The 19,688-nt window shown below is 52.8% G+C and overlaps 1 protein-coding gene across 4 annotated transcripts in view; it reads left to right on the top strand.

Moving 5' to 3' along the window:
• The first annotated feature begins 489 nt into the window (after nucleotides 1-489).
• TFEB (transcription factor EB) overlaps nucleotides 490-19,688 on the top strand; it is a 36,273-nt gene continuing 17,074 nt past the window's right edge. The window contains exon 1 of one of the 4 annotated variants that reach the window (XM_066600283.1): nucleotides 490-701. The gene's annotated coding sequence lies outside the window, so the exon portion shown is untranslated. The remainder of the gene's footprint in view (nucleotides 702-19,688) is intronic. The other 3 variants (XM_066600285.1, XM_066600282.1, XM_066600284.1) reach the window with 3 other exon arrangements.

Below are 19,688 nucleotides of genomic sequence, written 5' to 3'. Positions count from 1 at the left end.
GCACTGACTAGGAGCGGAGGTCATCAATCAGGATTTGGCCCAGGAGCTGACATCCAGCATGTCAGGGGAAGGACAGAAGTCCTGAGATATAAGGGTCAATAATCCAATAGAAATAAAAAACGCTCCCCGCGCTCAATGTGGACTAGGCACATTTCTGACTGTTTTTTTTCAATAATGTAAATATGGAGTTGTTGCCTAAACCTGATGGATTTGTCAAAAAAGTGTAAAAACTTCTTTAGTACTTCTACTTGTACTTCAGTAACCATAGAAACATCCAGACTGGGTGACATCCGGCCTCTGTAGAGAGGCTGCGGCTGGTCGCTGGCACATGACTGACTAGCACAGACGAGCACTGTGCCGCCATGGCTGCCCATGGCCTCTGGGGGGCGCACCTTGCCAGTCCGTCTACATACAGTATGCGTCACCGGAGTTTCCGCAAGATGGAGGCCTGATTAACACACAGGGCACGTGCCCGGGACAAACATGGCGGCCGCTGACCATAGCGTCTTATATCCCATAATTCTCCGCGGTGGGGAACTCCATCCCCTCCGCGGCTCGCCAGCGTCCCCTGCCGGTTGAAACGAACTCCCTTCTGACAGGAGCCGGTGACAGGGGGCGGAGAGGAGACCGGGGAGCTGAGGAGGCTGCCGCCGGCACGGGGCGCTCCGGGACTACTGGCGGCACCGACCACACGGCGGCAGGTAGGAGTGACCTTCACGGGGACCGGCGGGCTGAGAGCCGGGGAGTGCCCGAGGGGGAGGAGCTCCGGGGACACCTGTCATGGCCGGGACATCCGGGAGGTTATCTGGGTCACAGCTGCTGCTGACGGTCCGGACTGTCCGGTCCTGGAGGGCGGTGGGGGCTGTGCGGGCCTTAAGGGGACAGCGAGACCTTGTCACCGCTAGGGGGCTGCAGGAGCCCCTCACCCTGACCAGTGCCCCCTGCTGACCTGTCACTAATGTCACCACCGGGGGGCTGCAGGAGCCCCTCACACTGACCAGTGCCCCCTGCTGGCCTGTCATAATGTCACCGCTGGGGGGCTGCAGGAGCCCCTCACAGGAACCAGTGCCCCCTGCTGGCCTGTCACTAATGTCATCGCTGGGGGTCTGCAGGAGCCCCTCACACTGATTAGTGAGGCCAGCAGGGAGCACTGATGTCATCACTGGGGGGCTGCAGGAGCCCCTCACACTGATCAGTGCCCCCTGCTGACCTGTCACTAATGTCACAGCTGGGGGAAGCTCTAACTGGGAGGGGGGGCTGCAGAAGCCCACTGCACTGGTCACTGTGAGGGAGCACCACTACTGGCCTGTGGTGGCCCGATGTCACCAATGTTGTCACCACTTGGGTGGGGGGCGCTTCCTGAGGGTCCGCAGAAGCCCCTCACACTGACCAGTGCTGTGGGCTCCTTGCTCACTATTGGCCATGGTGGTCTGATGTCACTAATGTCATCTTGTCACCTGCATCTGTTTGACATCAGAGGGTCTCCTGGACTGAAGCCCCCTTAGGGGCGATGCAGGAACAGTCAGGTGACCAATGAATGTGACTGCAGAGTCTAAGCACCGCGCCCCTTCAACCAGCTGACCAGCGGGGGTGTCGGAGTTGGCCCTCCCACGATGGTCTCTTAAAGGGGTTTCATCGGGACCGTAAGACTTCCCCCACAGCTATTAATCTTAATATGGTACTACCTCTCCTTGGACCCCCGGAACGTCCTCACGCTGCTCCCACCAGATCCCAGGTAGACGGGCAGATGGAATAGGACTGAGCTGCTTTCGGGTCAGGTGACTAAGTGATGTCACAGGCCGGAGAGGAGGCCGCAGCGCTCACACATGATTGGAGGGGGTCCTCAGCGGCAGACCCTCACTGCACCAATACTGATGACTTACCATGACAATAGCTCATCATCCCGGGCAACGCTGATGAAGGGGGTCCGTCTGCTGGAGCGTGCGGTTTATACCGCCGGCATCATGTTGTAGAGCCGGGCCGACGGATTTATAGTTTATGGGGAAGATTCAGCAGAACTTGTAGTTAATTCGTTTATATCTCTGCTCATTCTGAGTCCAATGGGCGGAGCCATCAGTAACGGACAGCTACCTCTGTATATACAGCCATGCTCAGAATCAGCAGAGATATAAATGGATAGAACACATGAATCTTCCCCATAAACTATATATCCGTCGGCTCCTCCGGCTCTATAACATGATGCCGGCGGTATATACAGCACACTCCAGCAGACGGACCCCCTTCATCAGGGTTGTCCAAATTATATATTTTTTAATTCCTGCTCCCCATGACAGAACCTACGAAGACCTCCTGTTCAGCCTCTGTAAGATGACTCTGTGCCGCAGCATATCTGCCCCCATCAGCTTTATGAGGGCTTTTGTTGTGATGATAGTGATTATTTCCATGGGATAGGATAACCTGTTGCAGAAAGTGATTAGTCAAGTTAGACTTTGCTACATCTGTATCTAATTCCTGGATGACCCCTTGAAGGTGGCCACTTCAGATAGTCTCAAGTGTGCAACCAGAGCTATTTATTCCTCTTGACTCCTCCGGGCAGGGGGAGCCTGTGTTTATAGCGGGGAGAAGGGAATAAGTCGCTGACCACTCCTAACATCCAGCATGCCCGTCCTCCTTCCATCTGCTATGGGGTAGTCAGCCCCCATTCACATAACATGCCCATCGGGTCTCACATTGCCCAGGTTTGGCCAGCTTCCATATACTGTGTGTGGGCACCATAAAGGAGGTGTGGAGGCTTACTCTCATACTCTCCTGCCAGGTATGCCATGGAGCGTGCCAAGATGCAGTGCATGCTGGGGCGGACAGACGCCAAGCATCCGAAGTCCCGCAGGTATGGTGGATCCTGTGAACGGGGGCCTTGGACGACACTTGCTGAACATTGTCTTGGCGGCGGTCCCACCCAGCATGCAGTTGTCTGAAGGCCGGCTGGAGTGGGATGTTCCTGCTGTGTTGCCCCCTCACCGCCCACAGACGCTACACACAGGCCTTTGCCACCCAAACATCATTTTAGGGTTTGCCGTGTGACTTGTGCGCAGGAACGTTTATTCCTCCAAACCTTGACATTTGCCTCCCGTAAGGTTTGTAGATGTGATGCGGGGTCCGATAGAACGGTGGCTGGACAACCCTACAATGACACGACCTCTGTTGGGTGCCCTCAGGAAGGCCTGCGCTGGTGTGATGCTCGGGCTCGGTCTGTTCTCAGGAGCTGCATGTCATGTGACGTCCAGCCGCCGTCCTGCTGCCACCTTATTTCTGTTTTTAGGACAAGATGAAACAGATTGAGGCCGCTGTTTATAGAGATGTGAGGAACATTTGCAGAACAGGATTGTTGTGTAACGTCTGTCCTGTGATTGCAACACAACTGGAATGACGCTGGGCAACTTAAAGGGGAAGGCGCAACCATAAAGACCACCTGGCAACAAATGTCATTTATGTGTTAATTCCAATCTACATTTTAACCCTTTAAGGACGTGGCCCCTTCTTGTTTTTTCAATTTTTGGTTTTGTCTCCTCACTTTCAAAAAATCTTAAGTCTTTTTTTTCCCCCGCCACCGTAGCTGTCCGAGGGCTTGTCTTTTACGGGGCGAGTTTGGTTTTTTCCGTCCAGCGGACGGTCTTTTCCGTCCTGCACACTACGTGCGGCAGTGATGACATCACTTTATTTTGGGGGTCAGTGCGATCAGCATGATAGGTAGTTAGTTTTATTTTTGATCTACTACTTTTAAAAAATATTTTAAAATGTTTTTTTTTCCTGCCCCCGCCTTCTGACCGCCATAACTTTTTTTTCTTCTCTTTCCATTGACGGGGTTGTGTGAGGGTGTTTATCCTTGACGGTGCGTCCTGTGGTTTCTAGTTGTAGCGCTGTACACTACATACGACTTTTTGATTGCTTTTTATTACATTTTTTTTCTTAGAGATGGGATGACCAAAAAGTGCAATTCTGGTGTTGTGTGTGGTTCTCTGGCTATTTTGAGGAGACTTTTATGGCTGTGGTGATACCAGGTGTGTCTTGTTGTAAACTAATGACGGTTAGAAGCGGGCTGTGTGAGAGCGGCGTCAGGCGTATCGCTGTCAGAGGCTACTATTTAGAGACGACTTAAGATCCTTTTTCACGGGACCACTTGTCGGGTGCAGATGCCGACAGCTCATCCCAGCCATGATCATCCCTGTGCTTTTACACAGGCAGGAGCATCGATCAGTGAATGGAGGCGGAGCGGTCGGCCTCCATTTATACTGAACAGGCAGTCGCTCATAGATGATAACCACCTGTTTACACGGCCGATCCTTCATTCAGTTTTCTGCATGCGGGAACTGAACAACTAACGGGAAGCGAACACGTTGTCTCCCAATGATTGGAGGACCAGAGTACAACGAAAGAGGCCACGTCGTCCGTTTAGTATAGGTGCCATGGGGATTGTCTCGCTGGTGTATATTGATGGCTGTGGATAGTTGTAGAATACATTCTATAGAGTTATACTTTCTGCTCAGATTAGGTAAATACTGCAAAACCGACAGGACGCACTTCACAGTATAGAAGCATAATGACCCAAAACCGACCGCAGGAACTTCTTGGAAGGCTATCTGGGGCTTGTTTGATTTATTTTTTTTCTACTGATGAGCTATCCTCAGGAAGCACATCATGCTGTCCATGGTGCAGTGGCCAGGGGTGATACTGCAGGTGCAGCTCTTATGGAATTCAAGGAGCATTTACAGTACAAGACGTGAGGGAGATAACTTAAATCTGTGCATGGAGCAGGAAATGTCCATAACAAATCCGCAGTGCTTTTGAAAACCCTGCAGATTCTAAATCCGCAGCGTGACTAATTGTACTGTGGTTTTCAGCCCCCGAAATAGAAGGGTTAAAATCTGCAGCATTTAGTTGTTGATTTGACCACTGCGGATTCCCAGTGTATTCGCTGCAAGAAGCCCCCCAGCAGATCCGCCATGTATGAACGGACCTACAACTAGGCGATGCTGAATGCATCTACCTACCTGCAGCGGCAATCCTTGGTATGCTCATGGTGTTATGTATTTAGTACATCCTTGGACACAGACACCCTCCGGTTGTCGATGATATAGTTCACTCAGTGACTGCAGGCGCAGCGGGCAGGGGGGGTCATCATTCAGTGACTGCAGGCGCAGCGGGCAGGGGGGGTCATCACTCAGTGACTGCAGGCGCAGCGGGCAGGGGGGTCATCACTCAGTGACTGCAGGCGCAGCGGGCAGGGGGGTCATCACTCAGTGACTGCAGGCGCAGCGGGCAGGGGGGTCATCACTCAGTGACTGCAGGCGCAGCGGGCAGGGGGGTCATCACTCAGTGACTGCAGGCGCAGCGGGCAGGGGGGTCATCACTCAGTGACTGCAGGCGCAGCGGGCAGGGGGGTCATCACTCAGTGACTGCAGGCGCAGCGTGGGTCATCACTCAGTGACTGCAGGCGCAGCGGGCAGGGGGGGGTCATCACTCAGTGACTGCAGGCGCAGCGGGCAGGGGGGGTCATCACTCAGTGACTGCAGGCGCAGCGGGCAGGGCGATCATTGCTCAGTGACTGTGGGCGCAGCGGATAGGGGGATCGTCGCTTAGTGACTGCGGGCGCAGCGGGCAGGGGGTCATCACATAGTGACTGCGGGCGCAGCGGCAAGGGGGATTGTCGCTCAGTGACTGTGGGCGCAGCGGCCAGGGGAATCGTCGCTCAGTGACTGAGGGCGCAGCGGACGGAGATCGTCGCTTAGTGACTGAGGGCGCAGCGGACGGAGATCGTCGCTTAGTGACTGAGGGCGCAGCGGACGGAGATCGTCGCTCAGTGACTGAGGGCGCAGCGGACGGAGATCGTCGCTCAGTGACTGAGGGCGCAGCGGACGGAGATCGTCGCTCAGTGACTGAGGGCGCAGCGGACGGAGATCGTCGCTCAGTGACTGAGGGCGCAGCGGACGGAGATCGTCGCTCAGTGACTGAGGGCGCAGCGGACGGAGATCGTCGCTCAGTGACTGAGGGCGCAGCGGACGGGGGGGATCGTCGCTCAGTGACTGAGGGCGCAGCGGACGGGGGGATCGTCGCTCAGTGACTGAGGGCGCAGCGGACGGGGGGATCGTCGCTCAGTGACTGAGGGCGCAGCGGACGGGGGGATCGTCGCTCAGTGACTGAGGGCGCAGCGGACGGGGGGATCGTCGCTCAGTGACTGAGGGCGCAGCGGACGGGGGGATCGTCGCTCAGTGACTGAGGGCGCAGCGGACGGGGGGATCGTCGCTCAGTGACTGAGGGCGCAGCGGACGGGGGGATCGCCGCTCAGTGACTGCGGCCGCAGCGGACGGGGGGATCGCCGCTCAGTGACTGCGGCCGCAGCGGGCAGGGGGTCATCACATAGTGACTGCGGGCGCAGCGGCAAGGGGGATTGTCGCTCAGTGACTGTGGGCGCAGCGGCCAGGGGAATCGTCGCTCAGTGACTGAGGGCGCAGCGGACGGAGATCGTCGCTTAGTGACTGAGGGCGCAGCGGACGGAGATCGTCGCTTAGTGACTGAGGGCGCAGCGGACGGAGATCGTCGCTCAGTGACTGAGGGCGCAGCGGACGGAAATCGTCGCTCAGTGACTGAGGGCGCAGCGGACGGAGATCGTCGCTCAGTGACTGAGGGCGCAGCGGACGGAGATCGTCGCTCAGTGACTGAGGGCGCAGCGGACGGGGGGGATCGTCGCTCAGTGACTGAGGGCGCAGCGGACGGGGGGATCGTCGCTCAGTGACTGAGGGCGCAGCGGACGGGGGGATCGTCGCTCAGTGACTGAGGGCGCAGCGGACGGGGGGATCGTCGCTCAGTGACTGAGGGCGCAGCGGACGGGGGGATCGTCGCTCAGTGACTGAGGGCGCAGCGGACGGGGGGATCGTCGCTCAGTGACTGAGGGCGCAGCGGACGGGGGGATCGTCGCTCAGTGACTGAGGGCGCAGCGGACGGGGGGATCGTCGCTCAGTGACTGCGGCCGCAGCGGACGGGGGGATCGTCGCTCAGTGACTGCGGCCGCAGCGGACGGGGGGATCGTCGCTCAGTGACTGCGGCCGCAGCGGACGGGGGGGATCGTCGCTCAGTGACTGCGGCCGCAGCGGACCGGGGGGATCGTCGCTCAGTGACTGCGGCCGCAGCGGACCGGGGGGATCGTCGCTCAGTGACTGCGGCCGCAGCGGACCGGGGGGATCGTCGCTCAGTGACTGCGGCCGCAGCGGACCGGGGGGATCGTCGCTCAGTGACTGCGGCCGCAGCGGACCGGGGGGATCGTCGCTCAGTGACTGCGGCCGCAGCGGACCGGGGGGATCGTCGCTCAGTGACTGCGGCCGCAGCGGACCGGGGGGATCGTCGCTCAGTGACTGCGGCCGCAGCGGACCGGGGGGATCGTCGCTCAGTGACTGCGGCCGCAGCGGACCGGGGGGATCGTCGCTCAGTGACTGCGGCCGCAGCGGACCGGGGGGATCGTCGCTCAGTGACTGCGGCCGCAGCGGACCGGGGGGATCGTCGCTCAGTGACTGCGGCCGCAGCGGACCGGGGGGATCGTCGCTCAGTGACTGCGGCCGCAGCGGACCGGGGGGATCGTCGCTCAGTGACTGCGGCCGCAGCGGACCGGGGGGATCGTCGCTCAGTGACTGCGGCCGCAGCGGACGGGGGGGGATCGTCGCTCAGTGACTGCGGCCGCAGTAGATGGATGGGATCATTCAGTGTAAAAGAGCCCTAAGAGCTGTACATCTGTAATGGACACACCTGTGAACAGATATACGCCAAGCGGTTTGTGAGGTCGCTGTCACATTGTTGGGCACCTCTTGGCATCACACACTGGCTGCATATGGCACTCGGCCTCCAGCTGTCCAGCGCACTTATTTATCACAGCTGAGCCGGTCCTCGCTGCCCAGCATATAACACAATCTCCTATGTCCTCAGTGCTAAATGGGGGCCGTGAGTCACAGCTACCGACCCGCCCATCACAGGATGCCAATCATAAGTAGTGCCATAGATATGCCCACCTGCCCCTACAGGGACTGGCATTTACTGCTTTACTCCTCAGAAACCATACATTGCTTTAGGATGAAACCGCAATTTTAGCTAAATGTGAAGTGTCCCGGCGAGCGTCACGCCACTTCCCATCATCTGTTTAATTGTGCGAAAATGCAACAAATTCAACATACGAAGACGTTTAGTACCGGCCTCCTGTGTCGCACTTGTGATCTCGAGACTTCCGCTAGGCTGCAGAATGCATCAAGTTCACGCCCGACATCTCGCGGATAGGAATAAGTCTAGTTTCTTCTATATAATACATCCAGTGACGGGTCGCCTGTTACCGGCCGCCATCAAGCACATGCGGTGCAGACCCAAACGGGTGACTTCTATGGAAGAAGAGACTCGTTTAATACTTGAGAAGAAGGCGCCTTGGACTTGTTGATGCTTCACGACATACAAACAATTACTCTCTATATATAGTGAACCTCCAACTTCTCTTATGTTTCCCAATGTATATACACCGAGGAGGCATAACATTAAAACCAAGCAAATAACATTATCTCAGGACAATGGCGCCTGCGATGGGTGAGGTTTATAGGCAGCAAGTGAGCAGTCCGTTCTGGATGTGATGGAAACAGGAAAAATGGGCAAATGTAGGGATCAGACTCTGAAAAGGGCTGAAGTGTGGTGGTTAGCGGGTCAAAACAGATCCAAAATGGCAGAACTTGTGGGGTGTTCACAATATGCAGTACCTGCCAAAAGTAGTTTGGGGCGACCGAGGCTCATTGATGCCTCGGTGTGTGAAGGGCTAGCTCGTCTGATCTCATCACAAAGGAGCACAAACTGCAATGACTGAACATGTAGGGGGCATCTAGAAACCATTTTATACCAGTTTCTGGCATAAAAAAGGTGTGCTTTTTTGCGCAGGTGGGTATTTACACAAAAATGTGTGAATTTTCACTTTCTGCACTTGGGTTCGCCACTTTTCTGAAAAGCCTGGAGGGGACGGCCCTTGCCCCCACCCTGGCCTGACTAATTTATGTATAATGTACACCAAAAGCCGACCAGACCTGCCATATATTGCTGAGTAGGCGCATTGAGTTGCCGGGGCGTGTTTAATACGTAAGGAGGCCGGTGTCTTAAGTGCGCTGTGTCCCAGGCTTACTAAATTCTCCCTGTAGGGGCTTATTTGCCAGTCAAAATACGACAGTTTTCTGGTGCAAATTACTCCAGAAAATGTCATGCTTTGCATTGTGTTTTTAGGCATTTTCAGGCAGTTTTTCCGACTTGTCCCAAAAAGGGCAGTGGCCTAAATTGTTCCAAAAATTGTGCCAAATTGTTGTGAATTGCTCCTAAATTTAGCTGCAATTTTTTGGCATAAACTAACTCAACTATTATGTGGTCTAAACTTAACTAGACCATGGTAAAATCTGACAGCTTTATGATTCAGCGGGGCCACTATGATAACACTGCCATATTTGTTTGCACTGTCTAAGGGTCCGTTCACATCTGTGTTGGAGGTCCGATTTACAACTTCTGTTGCTGATGATCGCTAGAAAACCGGAGATAATGGCCCTGCAAGCAGCGCTGTTTTGTCTTATAAATTATAGCAAAATGCCGGACTGCTGGACGGAAATCGAACGGACCCCCATTATTGTCAAAAGGGGGCTGTTTGACATTGTTCGGTTCTGTTCGGCCCGGGGGTGCTGTTTTCTTGCACAGTATTAGTCAATAAGCCCCATAATGTATCACAACTTGTTGCCTATGGGTTGTCATGCCCACCCCAGTACACCACCAAAAGCAACTCCCGTGCCTATGTGAGCATCAGAACTGGAGCCATGGAAGAAGGTGGTCTTGTCTGATGAGTCCATTATGCGAACGGCCATGTATGTGCACCGCCGACCTAGGGAAGAGACCGCACTAGGATGCATTACAGCTAGGGAACATCTGGGCAACGTTCTACCGAGAAGCCTCGGGTCCTGGCATTCATGTGGGTGTTACTTTCACATGTATCACCTACCTAAATTTTGTTGTAGACCAAGTACTTACCATCATAACGCCAGTGTTTCTTAATGGCAGCGGCTGCTCTCAGTAGGATAATGCAATCCTGCCACATGGAAAGAATTGTTTGATCATAATGTGACATAGAGTTCAAGATGATGACCTGGCCTACAGATTCCTTGATTGTAATGTGACATAGATTTCAAGCAATGGGATGAAACTGAAAGGGAGGGGAGACAGATTAGATATTAAACAGTGATGGTGATCAAGGAGTGGAACAGGTTACCACCGGAGGTGGTGAGTTCTCCTTCAATGGAAGTGTTCAAACTAAAGCTGGACAAATATCTGTCTGGGATGATTTAGTGAATCCTGCATTGAACAGGGGGTAGGACCAGATGACGCTGGAGGTCTCTTCCAACTCTACCATTCTATGATATCTTTGTGATCACAAAACAGAATGAAATATCCAATTTCTCTTATCACATGAATTAGAAACCAGCAGATCCGTGTTTCGGGGTCACCACTTCACCAGTCAAGCTGAGTGAAACATAACTCTTGGGGCTTGGGATGTGGACCCAAAAATGCTGGTTGTACCAGGAGCGGAGACGGCTGGGCCCAGGAATACCTGGAGAAGTTGCCAGCACTTTTGGGTCCACATCCCAAGCCCCAAGGGTTATGTTTCACCCTGACTGATGAAGGGGTCACCCCGAAACACAGATCTGCTGGTTTCTAATTGCCCATTGGAGGCAGTCAGCTAACGAATGTATTACAGTCACGCTTCTCTTATACGTATCAGCACATATTAGTATCCTTCAGTAGAGGAACAGCAGCTCTCTGTGTGAGGTCAACCATCTACTTCTCACCCTCTGGAGTAGCATTTGCAGCAAGAAGCCTGTATTGAATGGCTTTGTTTAGAGGTCCGAGTGTTCGGGGGTGACGGTCAGGTCACATTCTGGGAGATCACAGGGTGCGGTTTTATTATACGCAATGGTTCCATTCTGATTCTGTAAGAAATAAATCTGTCTTTATACATCTTCAGCTTCCCTTTAGATTTTGCATTGTGGTGTGAAGTGTTAGTTCTGTGCAGATTTGGGTACGTGTTGTGTATGAGTAACTTCCTGGTGACAGATTGAGGAAGCGGAGCTGTCTGCGATGGGGATTGCCGGAGCGCCGCAGGCGAGGAAATTCAAGTGGATGGAGACTGTAAACGTCCGGTTTGCTGGATGGACAAACACCACATGCTAGTTGGTGAGGGGAGAGATGAAGACTGCTGCGACCCTTGTTGTGCGCACTTACCAGCCCGCTCCTTGTATGCATCCGCACAGGGCAAGCAAAGTTGTTTTGCCATAGTTCGCACAAAATTGATACTGCAGCCTGAGGCCTGGGTCACACGAGCCTGTGGTAGAACGCTGCGTATATAATCCGGTGTGGACCTGCGTGTGGCATCAGTCTTTGCCTGCATATGACAACATATCTCCTGCGCCCGCTGCCGGCGTCTCCCGCCCGCTGTGATGCACAGTCTTCCTGGTTTCTTTTTTTTCTTTCCCGCTCTGTCATTTAACATTTTACCACATATTAGGCGCGATGGAGAACAGTAATGATCGCTTGTGTGGAGCCAGATGACACGCTCCATGTGGCAGTGACATCCAGATCGGCGCTGCGTCTGTCATCTTGAATCACTTCCTCCGCACGTTGTTGGTTCTTACCGGCGTTTGATGTGACTGACGGCCGCTCCTCCTCTCATCTGCAATTTTGTTTTCTTTTGCGTGAAATGTATTCAGCCAATGCTGCACATTTCTAATGTCTTTTATGGCGTCCCCACACACCTTCAGCCCTCATGGATTTCCTTAAGCGAGCACCCCTCCCTCACGAGAACGAGCGCTCTGGGTGGAGTGGATCGGATCCTGAGGCCTACAGTCACAAAACTTACATGAGAACTGATTCAGAAACTCCAAGACATTGGGCAACTCTTCTTGTGGAAGACCTGGAGTCAAGGAATGAACATTGAAAACAAGCGTTCCTAGGCAAATATCTCTTCCTGAGATTCGCAGGACTATGTGCGATTACACAAAATACGGGTGATGGATACAGTGAAAAAGGGGAAACAAATGAAAGTAACATGAATACAATGTCTTCCCATGCGAGGACTTCAGTATTAAAGCCCTTTATTATCAACACATTCTTTACATTCAGATCAGCTTTCTGCACTGCAGCGAGAGGGCGAGAAACTTGTGGTGGTGGTCCGCCTTGTGCACCTTCTAGAAGGGCTGCTGGTGTCACACTGACTCAGACAGAAAGCAGAAGTTACACACAAACAAGCTGAGCTGAAGCAGAAGAAAGCTATTCCTGGCCCTTCATCCCCACCCAGAGCTGGAAGCCCCCTCCTACGCAGGGGACCGACACATATACAAGACTATAGCTGCAGGAACAAGGGTCCAGTATACACAATGCCTGGCTGCTGGCGGGCTGCACCCCGGTATACACAATGCCTGGCTGCTGGCGGGCTGCACCCCGGTATACACAATGCCTGGCTGCTGGCGGGCTGCACCCCGGTATACACAATGCCTGGCTGCTGGCGGGCTGCACCCCGGTATACACAATGCCTGGCCGCTGGCGGGCTGCACCCCGGTATACACAATGCCTGGCCGCTGGCGGGCTGCACCCCGGTATACACAATGCCTGGCCGCTGGCGGGCTGCACCCCCGTACACACAATGCCTGGCCGCTGGCGGGCTGCACCCCCGTACACACAATGCCTGGCCGCTGGCGGGCTGCACCCCCGTACACACAATGCCTGGCCGCTGGCGGGCTGCACCCCCGTACACACAATGCCTGGCCGCTGCACCCCGTAGCACATAACATTAGATCTGTAGGCATCCCCCCCCTTCACCCCCCCCCCCCCCCCCACTTTCCCCTCATCCCAGGAAAATTGCCATGTGGAGTTGTGACAGGTTCTGGCCACGGAGAGGGCACGGGTCCCAGATAAACATATTATCTCCCTGGCTGCGGGCGCACATAGCAGAGTTGGAGTAAATCTAGACGCCTCGGATCTATTTAGTATTTATGAACACTCAGGTGCAGATGTTCTGCTTCGTTAAGCAAGGAAAAGTGTTTTTTTTTTTTTTTATACTTGCTTCAAGCCAGGACAGAACCTTCTGGATAAAGTGTAACGGCCGAGTGCGTTCTGTGCGTCGGGGGCACATTCTGTTGTGTTCTTTACTTCCCCGCTCTGAGACATGCTAATGAGAAGGAATGCTATATCTTTACCGGTGGTTGTATCACACATGATAGTGCTGACAGTCAGGGGTTATCCCTCTATACTAGGAAGGAAGCAGTGTATATTCTTCATTCATGAGCAGAATTACCGGACTTCCATGTATATCTGGTGTACAGTAACATTGATGATTAGCACCGGATTGGGATAATTAGTTAATCATACACCTGACTATAATCCTACAACATCCCTGATGCAACTAGAAGAATTGATGTTGTTCCAAAGATGAAGGGAATTGCACCAAATACTGATTTGATTTAACTTTCTCTTTTGTTCATTCTCTTTGCATTTTGTTAGTTGAGAAACATAAATTAAGCATTTGCAAGAGACACATTGTTGTTCCTCACTTTTCCAGCACCCCAAAAAATGTTAATCAACCTACAAAGTCCCCATCTTGGTGCTACTCCCAATGCCTGCTGTGTGGCACGCTGCCTCCAACTTTTTGTAGTTCAGAAATGAAGGTCTCATAACTACAATTACCCCCCAGAATCATGCAACACAAACCTCACCCTGGAAACCATGATAAAAAATGCCCATAAAATAGTAGTGCCAGATAGTGTTCCATATTGTGCACCTCACAGTAATAGCGTCCTCTATTGTATCCCAAACAGTAATAGTGGCCTTCTTAGTGTCCCACACAATATTCGTGCCCCAATTGTGTTCCCACATAGTAATAATACCCATAGTAGTGCACCTTTGTTGAGTAAAAATATCCCTTTTATACAGTAATAATTCCTCCTATAGCCCCTATAAAATAATTCCCTCTGTGACCTTTAGACAGTAATAATGCCCCATAAAAATACAACTCCAGTTCCAAAAATATTGGGCCGCTGTGTAAAATGTACAGAAAAAAAAATGCAATGACTTAGAAATCTCATCTAACCACATTTTATTCCCAGTAGAACATATAACCTATCAGAGGGGGACAGTGGTTCGGTATTATTGTATCTTGTCACCACCAGGAAGTACTGGTGGAGACACGATTGACAGGGGGTTGACGCCCCCTGTTCCTGATTGGCCAGCTGTTGGCTCCTCTTCCTCAGGCTCGAAGGCCCTAGCAGTGAGTGAGAAAGTTTGCAGGCTGCGCGTCTGGGAGGAGAATTTGGACCTGGAATCATTGCCGCCGGTCACAGCTGCAGCAGGTAGAGAACATAGGAGAGCAGTTGCAGACAGCAGCCTCACTCCCGGCGGCTGTCCTCTCCCACCTCTGCTCTCTGGTGTAACTGTGCCTATCTCCCCTGTAGTGGCCCTGCTCCCCCTGGCTGTCATCTCCCATCTCTGGTCCCCACTGGAACTCTCCCCTTTCGTGGGACTGCTCCCGTCGGCTGTCCTCTCACACCTCCGGTCCACACTGTCACTCTCCCCGTCTCCCCTATATTGGCCCCGCTGCCGCCGACGGCTGTCCTCTCCCACCAGCGATCTCCTTAGCAGCTTCACTGTCTGTCTCCCCAAGTGCTGCCGCTGCCATAAAAATGTGGGGGCTGACGGGGGAGTGAACCGCAGGGAGGCTTCAGTGAAGGGGAGTAGCTGAGCTCAGCTACGACAGCGTCTGTATTGATTTTGGGCTGCCCTCCAGGGTTAGGGTTACTTTTCCTGGTAGGCTTACATTATTAGCTGTACATGCTTCCATGGAAGCATGTACAGCTAATAATATAAGCCCAACAGGAAAAATTACCCGAACCCTAACCCTGCAGGGCAGCCACAACTCAATACAGACGCTGCTAGGACCTTCTGCTATACAGCCAATCGGGAGCTAGGGGTGTGACAGCGGCATTTCTGCATCCAAGACCTGTCAAACCTCTAGCTTCCGGTGGTGACACGATACAGTAATACCCATTGTTCCATTTCATTAAAAAAAAAAAAAAAAAAACTCCTTCATAAATTGTTGGCAGCAACACATCTCACAAAAGTTGGGGTCCTCATAGCACTTGTTTGGCTACCTCATTTGGACCGTCTGTGTGTGTCTGTGCTACTACCCTTTAAGCCCCATTTACACTGATAGATTATCGCTCAAACGTCGCTCAAATGAGCGATCATCTTTGCATACTTTATAGTAGCTAATTAGCTACTATAGAATATGGAAGCGGACTGGGGCACAGCCACGGCCGCTAATACAACAGTATAGCTGCTTTGCATATGCAAACAACTGTATTCTTCTCCACTCTGACTGCCAGTGTCCCCACTGTAAACTCACAGCAGGACATAGGCACAGAGAATCTTATCAGCGCAGTCGGCTGATAGATGGCTCTGCTAATAACAGCTGATCGCTTAGTTCTAGCAAGCTAAAACTGCACGATGTCCCTGCATTTAGACAGAATGAGAATCGCACAAAAGACAGCTTTGAGCGATTTCTTGTTGTGTCTAAAAGGGCCTTTAGTGTGTCCGAATTCCTGTCACCCGAACCTGCTTTGTGTTGCGTGTATGACTTGTGTTCTGTCTGGGTTTGGTTAGGAAGGGCGTGGTCAGAGTGTGGAGAAAGAGAGAGATGTAGTCTGAGAAGGAAGACTCGCAGAGGGGGCTCAGGCTCCAACGATTCCGTCCAGGCTAAGTTCAAGTCTGCCCCATTTGGATATGGGGTGCAACTTCTCCGAGGACCGAGAGGAAAGGAGACCGGGGAATGGAGGAAGTGGTCAGAAACAAGTCTTAGTGAGGAGAAGGAACCTGAAAGAATACTTCTCAACAGTTTGTGTACGTGCCCCATGTAGCTAGGAGTCAGTGTGAGTACAATCAACTCTGCGCAAGCTCTCCATTACTCTACAAATACCTGTCCGGAAGATCCCCCAGATAACTTAGAATGGCAGACTTGTATTCTCTTCTCACAGCAAATATGTTTAAATTATTGCTAATTGTAAGTTCTGCAAAGTATGAATTGTTATTAATCACCCAAGCATTAAGTAAACTGTGTACCTTTGGTTCATTTTATCAAATCATATTTGGACTCTTTATTACATTTATTACATCGCTACCAAAAGCTTTGCTGAAAAGGCGTATTGGCGTCACGCGATCATTCAAACTACAACATTTGTTGCCACCATTATTGTATTACCATTGTGCGCAGCCAGGCCGCGTCTTGATTTCTTGTCAGGAATATCGGAGATACAGGATAGAGTGGGTAGTAGCTTCCCCTAGGAGGCGACATAAAGCTTCAACAAAAGTTGACTCCTCCTTAGCTTTATGTCCAAGGGGGTCAGACATGTTTCTAACATGTCTGCAAGAAGAATTTTTTATTTTACCCAGACAGAGGATTTGTGGGTTTAGGTCTTCCTATCATTCCCGCAGGCTCACTTGTTTTTTCCCACTGCCGTCCAGGCAGGGAAGCTGCTCTCTGGCTACCGTGCTCTGCACCCCATTTTCACAGAAGATACGCAGCTCCGGACGCTGCTTACAGTGGAACCTACACAGAGGAGTCCCAGGCTCCATTCGTCCGCTCAAGGTGGAAGCTGCAGGAGCCCATCGGATATATCAGGTTGACACCCCAGGTTAGTGCAGGGATGCAGGCTTCCCGCTCCACCTGCTTTTTCTCATTGCTGACTGCTATTGCATCAGCTACAACCATAGCTCAGGACCCCCATCTGCTCTCTACTGTGGCATGCCCTACCTCCCCCTGCCCTCGGCCGCTTGGTTTCTGTTCGGGGGAAGCTTGGAGGCCTGTGATCTTGCTAAAAGTTGAGTCTCTGGCTTCAGGCTCCTTTAGGCCATGACCCTCCCTTTTTTGGGTGGGGGCGTGGCCTAGTGTGTTGGGGAAGGTGGGGGCTGCTTGCTGCTCTTTTCTCTCACCTCATGGTGCTGCTAGTCTACCAGGCTAATTCTCAGGGGACTCCAGCTGCTGGTCTACAGTAGGTAAGGCTGCCATTAGGCAGCACAAGTTACCCCTTATTGTTCTCAGCGAGTGGTAGTTGTTTCTAGACTTCCTACTACCATCATGTCACTGAGGGAGCTGAGCCTATGCCTGGTCTCCCCACTTATGCGTGTGAACGCTGTCAGAAGCAGTTTTCCCATCACCACGTAACCCCGCTGTGCAAAGCCTGCATCCCTCTGCGACAGCCGCCCCCTGCGAACCCTTGCTCAGAATCAGATTCTGACAGTGCGGTTTCTCAGCTGCTACCCACCGCAGAATCGGAATGGTTAAGACCCGTGACTCATGTGGTTCTTTCCATTGTGGATAGGTTTGACCGTGGCATGCCCTCTTGTGGTAGACCACACAAGCGCTCCAGGCATTCACAGCCCAACTACTGCAGCCGGCGTCCACTTCCCCGTCCTTCCCTGTCCCCAGCCAAACAACTTCGAGAGGGCCTCCCTGCGAATGCCTTTGCACAAGCGAAGACGCTTCTCGCGCAACTAGAGGTAGGTGTCAGTTTTGCCTGTGAGGCCACTCTACATGTTGCGCGACTGTTAGTACGAGCCTTGTCAGTGATAGGTCGTTGCATCCTCTGGCAGAAGGCATTGGATGCAGACACCACTTCTGAGAAAAGGCTAACTAATCTTCCCTGCCTGGGCTCCCGCTTGTTTAAGGACAAGCTGGACGACATTATTGCAGAGGCTACAGGGGGCAAAAGCACTCTGTTACCTCAAAACAGGCCAAAACATACTAGGCCCGCACCCAAGGGCCACACGTTCTTTCTTTCTTTACGTCGCTCTAGTCCGCGATCGGCAGATCGTGCTACTGTTGCTCAGGAGTAAAGGAAACATCCCTACTACAAACCGTGCCCTGCGTGGCAGCAGCTTCCTTGCCCCACAAAGCCTCTTCTTCAAGCCCTCCACATGAAGATCATCTGCCGCCGATCCTCGAGGTGAGGCGCTCCACCAGTTTTTTGTTTTTTTTTTGCATCTCCCATTCCCAAATGCCCCACCAAGGCCAGAAAGCTCCTGGGGGCAATCGACCATCTTTTGGCACAGCAAGTCATAGTGCCAGCTCCACAAGGCCAGCGCTTTACAGGGTTCTACTCAAACCTGTTCATCGTGCTAAAGAAGGATGGCTCACTTCGTCCAGTACTGGACCTCAAGCTGCTGAACCGGTATGTTGAGTTGCGGCATTTTTACATGGAGTCTATCCGTTTGGTCATAGCGTTCCTAGACCGCCATGATTTCCTGTCGTCCATCAACATCCAGGATGCGCGTTCTGCTTCGTCAAGCGCATCAACGGTTCCTGCGGTTTGTCATTCAAGGCAGGCATTACCAGTTCCGGGCCCTCCCTTCTGGGTTGGCAACGTCTCCCAGGGTCTTCACCAAGGTACTGGCAGCCATAATGGAACTCCTTCACTCCAGGAGGATCATAGTCATACCCTATCTGAAAGATATCCTCATCGAGGGTCCATCGGAGACGGCCAGCCTGGAAAGTTTGCACATCTCCTTACTCACTCTGGAATGGTTCAGCTCGTCCACTCATAACGTCTGGAATTCCTGGGGATGATCCTGGACACTGTGCAGGCACGTGTGTCAATACCAGTCGCAAAGCAAGTGCTTCAGGGTCAGTTTATGGGCCTTCGCATTCTGTTTCCATCCGGCATGCGATGAGAGCCGTGGGCCTCATGGTGGCGTCCTTTACAGCCATACCCTTTGCGCAGTTTCACTTGCGGGATCTGCAGCGACGCCTGCTTACTCTTTAAAACATGGACCCAATGAGCCTGGACCAGGGGATCACTCTTCCGGAGTCGCTTCACCGCCCCTGGAGTGGTGGTTATTGTCTCCTTTCATACTCCAGGCTCAGTCATTCCTCTTCCTCCACTGGAGGGTGATCACGACTGACACCAGTCTATCAGGCTGGGGGGGGTTTGCTCCCTCCTCACATAACCCAGGGTCTGTGGTTCACTGCGAAAGTGCGTCTCCCAATAAATGTTCTGGAGCTTTGAGCAATTTATCTATTGATTCTCGACTTTGCACCAGACGTCTCTCAGCAACTTTGTCATCATTGGATACGGCCGGACATGGTCTCCAGACCTCGTGGCCTCCAGGCTCAACTGCAAGATCTCTTGGTTCGTATCAAGGTCCCAGGACCCTCTGGCCTCAGCAGTGAATGCCCTTGTCATCACATGGTCGTGGTTCCAGTTCCTGTACCTATTCCCACCGTTCCCTCTGTTACACAGGGTCATCAAGAAGATCAAGAGGCAACACATTCCGGTACTGCTCATCACTCTGGATTGGCCGCGTCCAGCATGGTATGCCGAATTCATGGATCTGCTTGTCGACATGCCGCCGCATCTCCCACTGCACAAGGATCTCCTCTTGTATGGGCCCCTTTTCCACCAGCATTTACCAATGCTGTGTTTGACGGCGTGGAAGTTGAACCCGCGGTGTTGAGAGCCCAAGGATTCACAGATCTGGTTATCAGCACCATGATTAGGGCGCGGAAACAGTCTTCTTCGAAGATCTACCATTGCGCCTGGAGGCGCTTCTTCGCCTGGTGCGAACGTCAATGCGGGCATTGC

The sequence above is a fragment of the Eleutherodactylus coqui genome, chromosome 4 (assembly GCF_035609145.1).
Source record: "Eleutherodactylus coqui strain aEleCoq1 chromosome 4, aEleCoq1.hap1, whole genome shotgun sequence".
In the NCBI taxonomy this organism is placed as follows: domain Eukaryota; kingdom Metazoa; phylum Chordata; class Amphibia; order Anura; family Eleutherodactylidae; genus Eleutherodactylus; species Eleutherodactylus coqui.
Note: the sequence above shows the minus strand (reverse complement) of the source record. Positions and strands in the feature narration are given on the sequence as shown.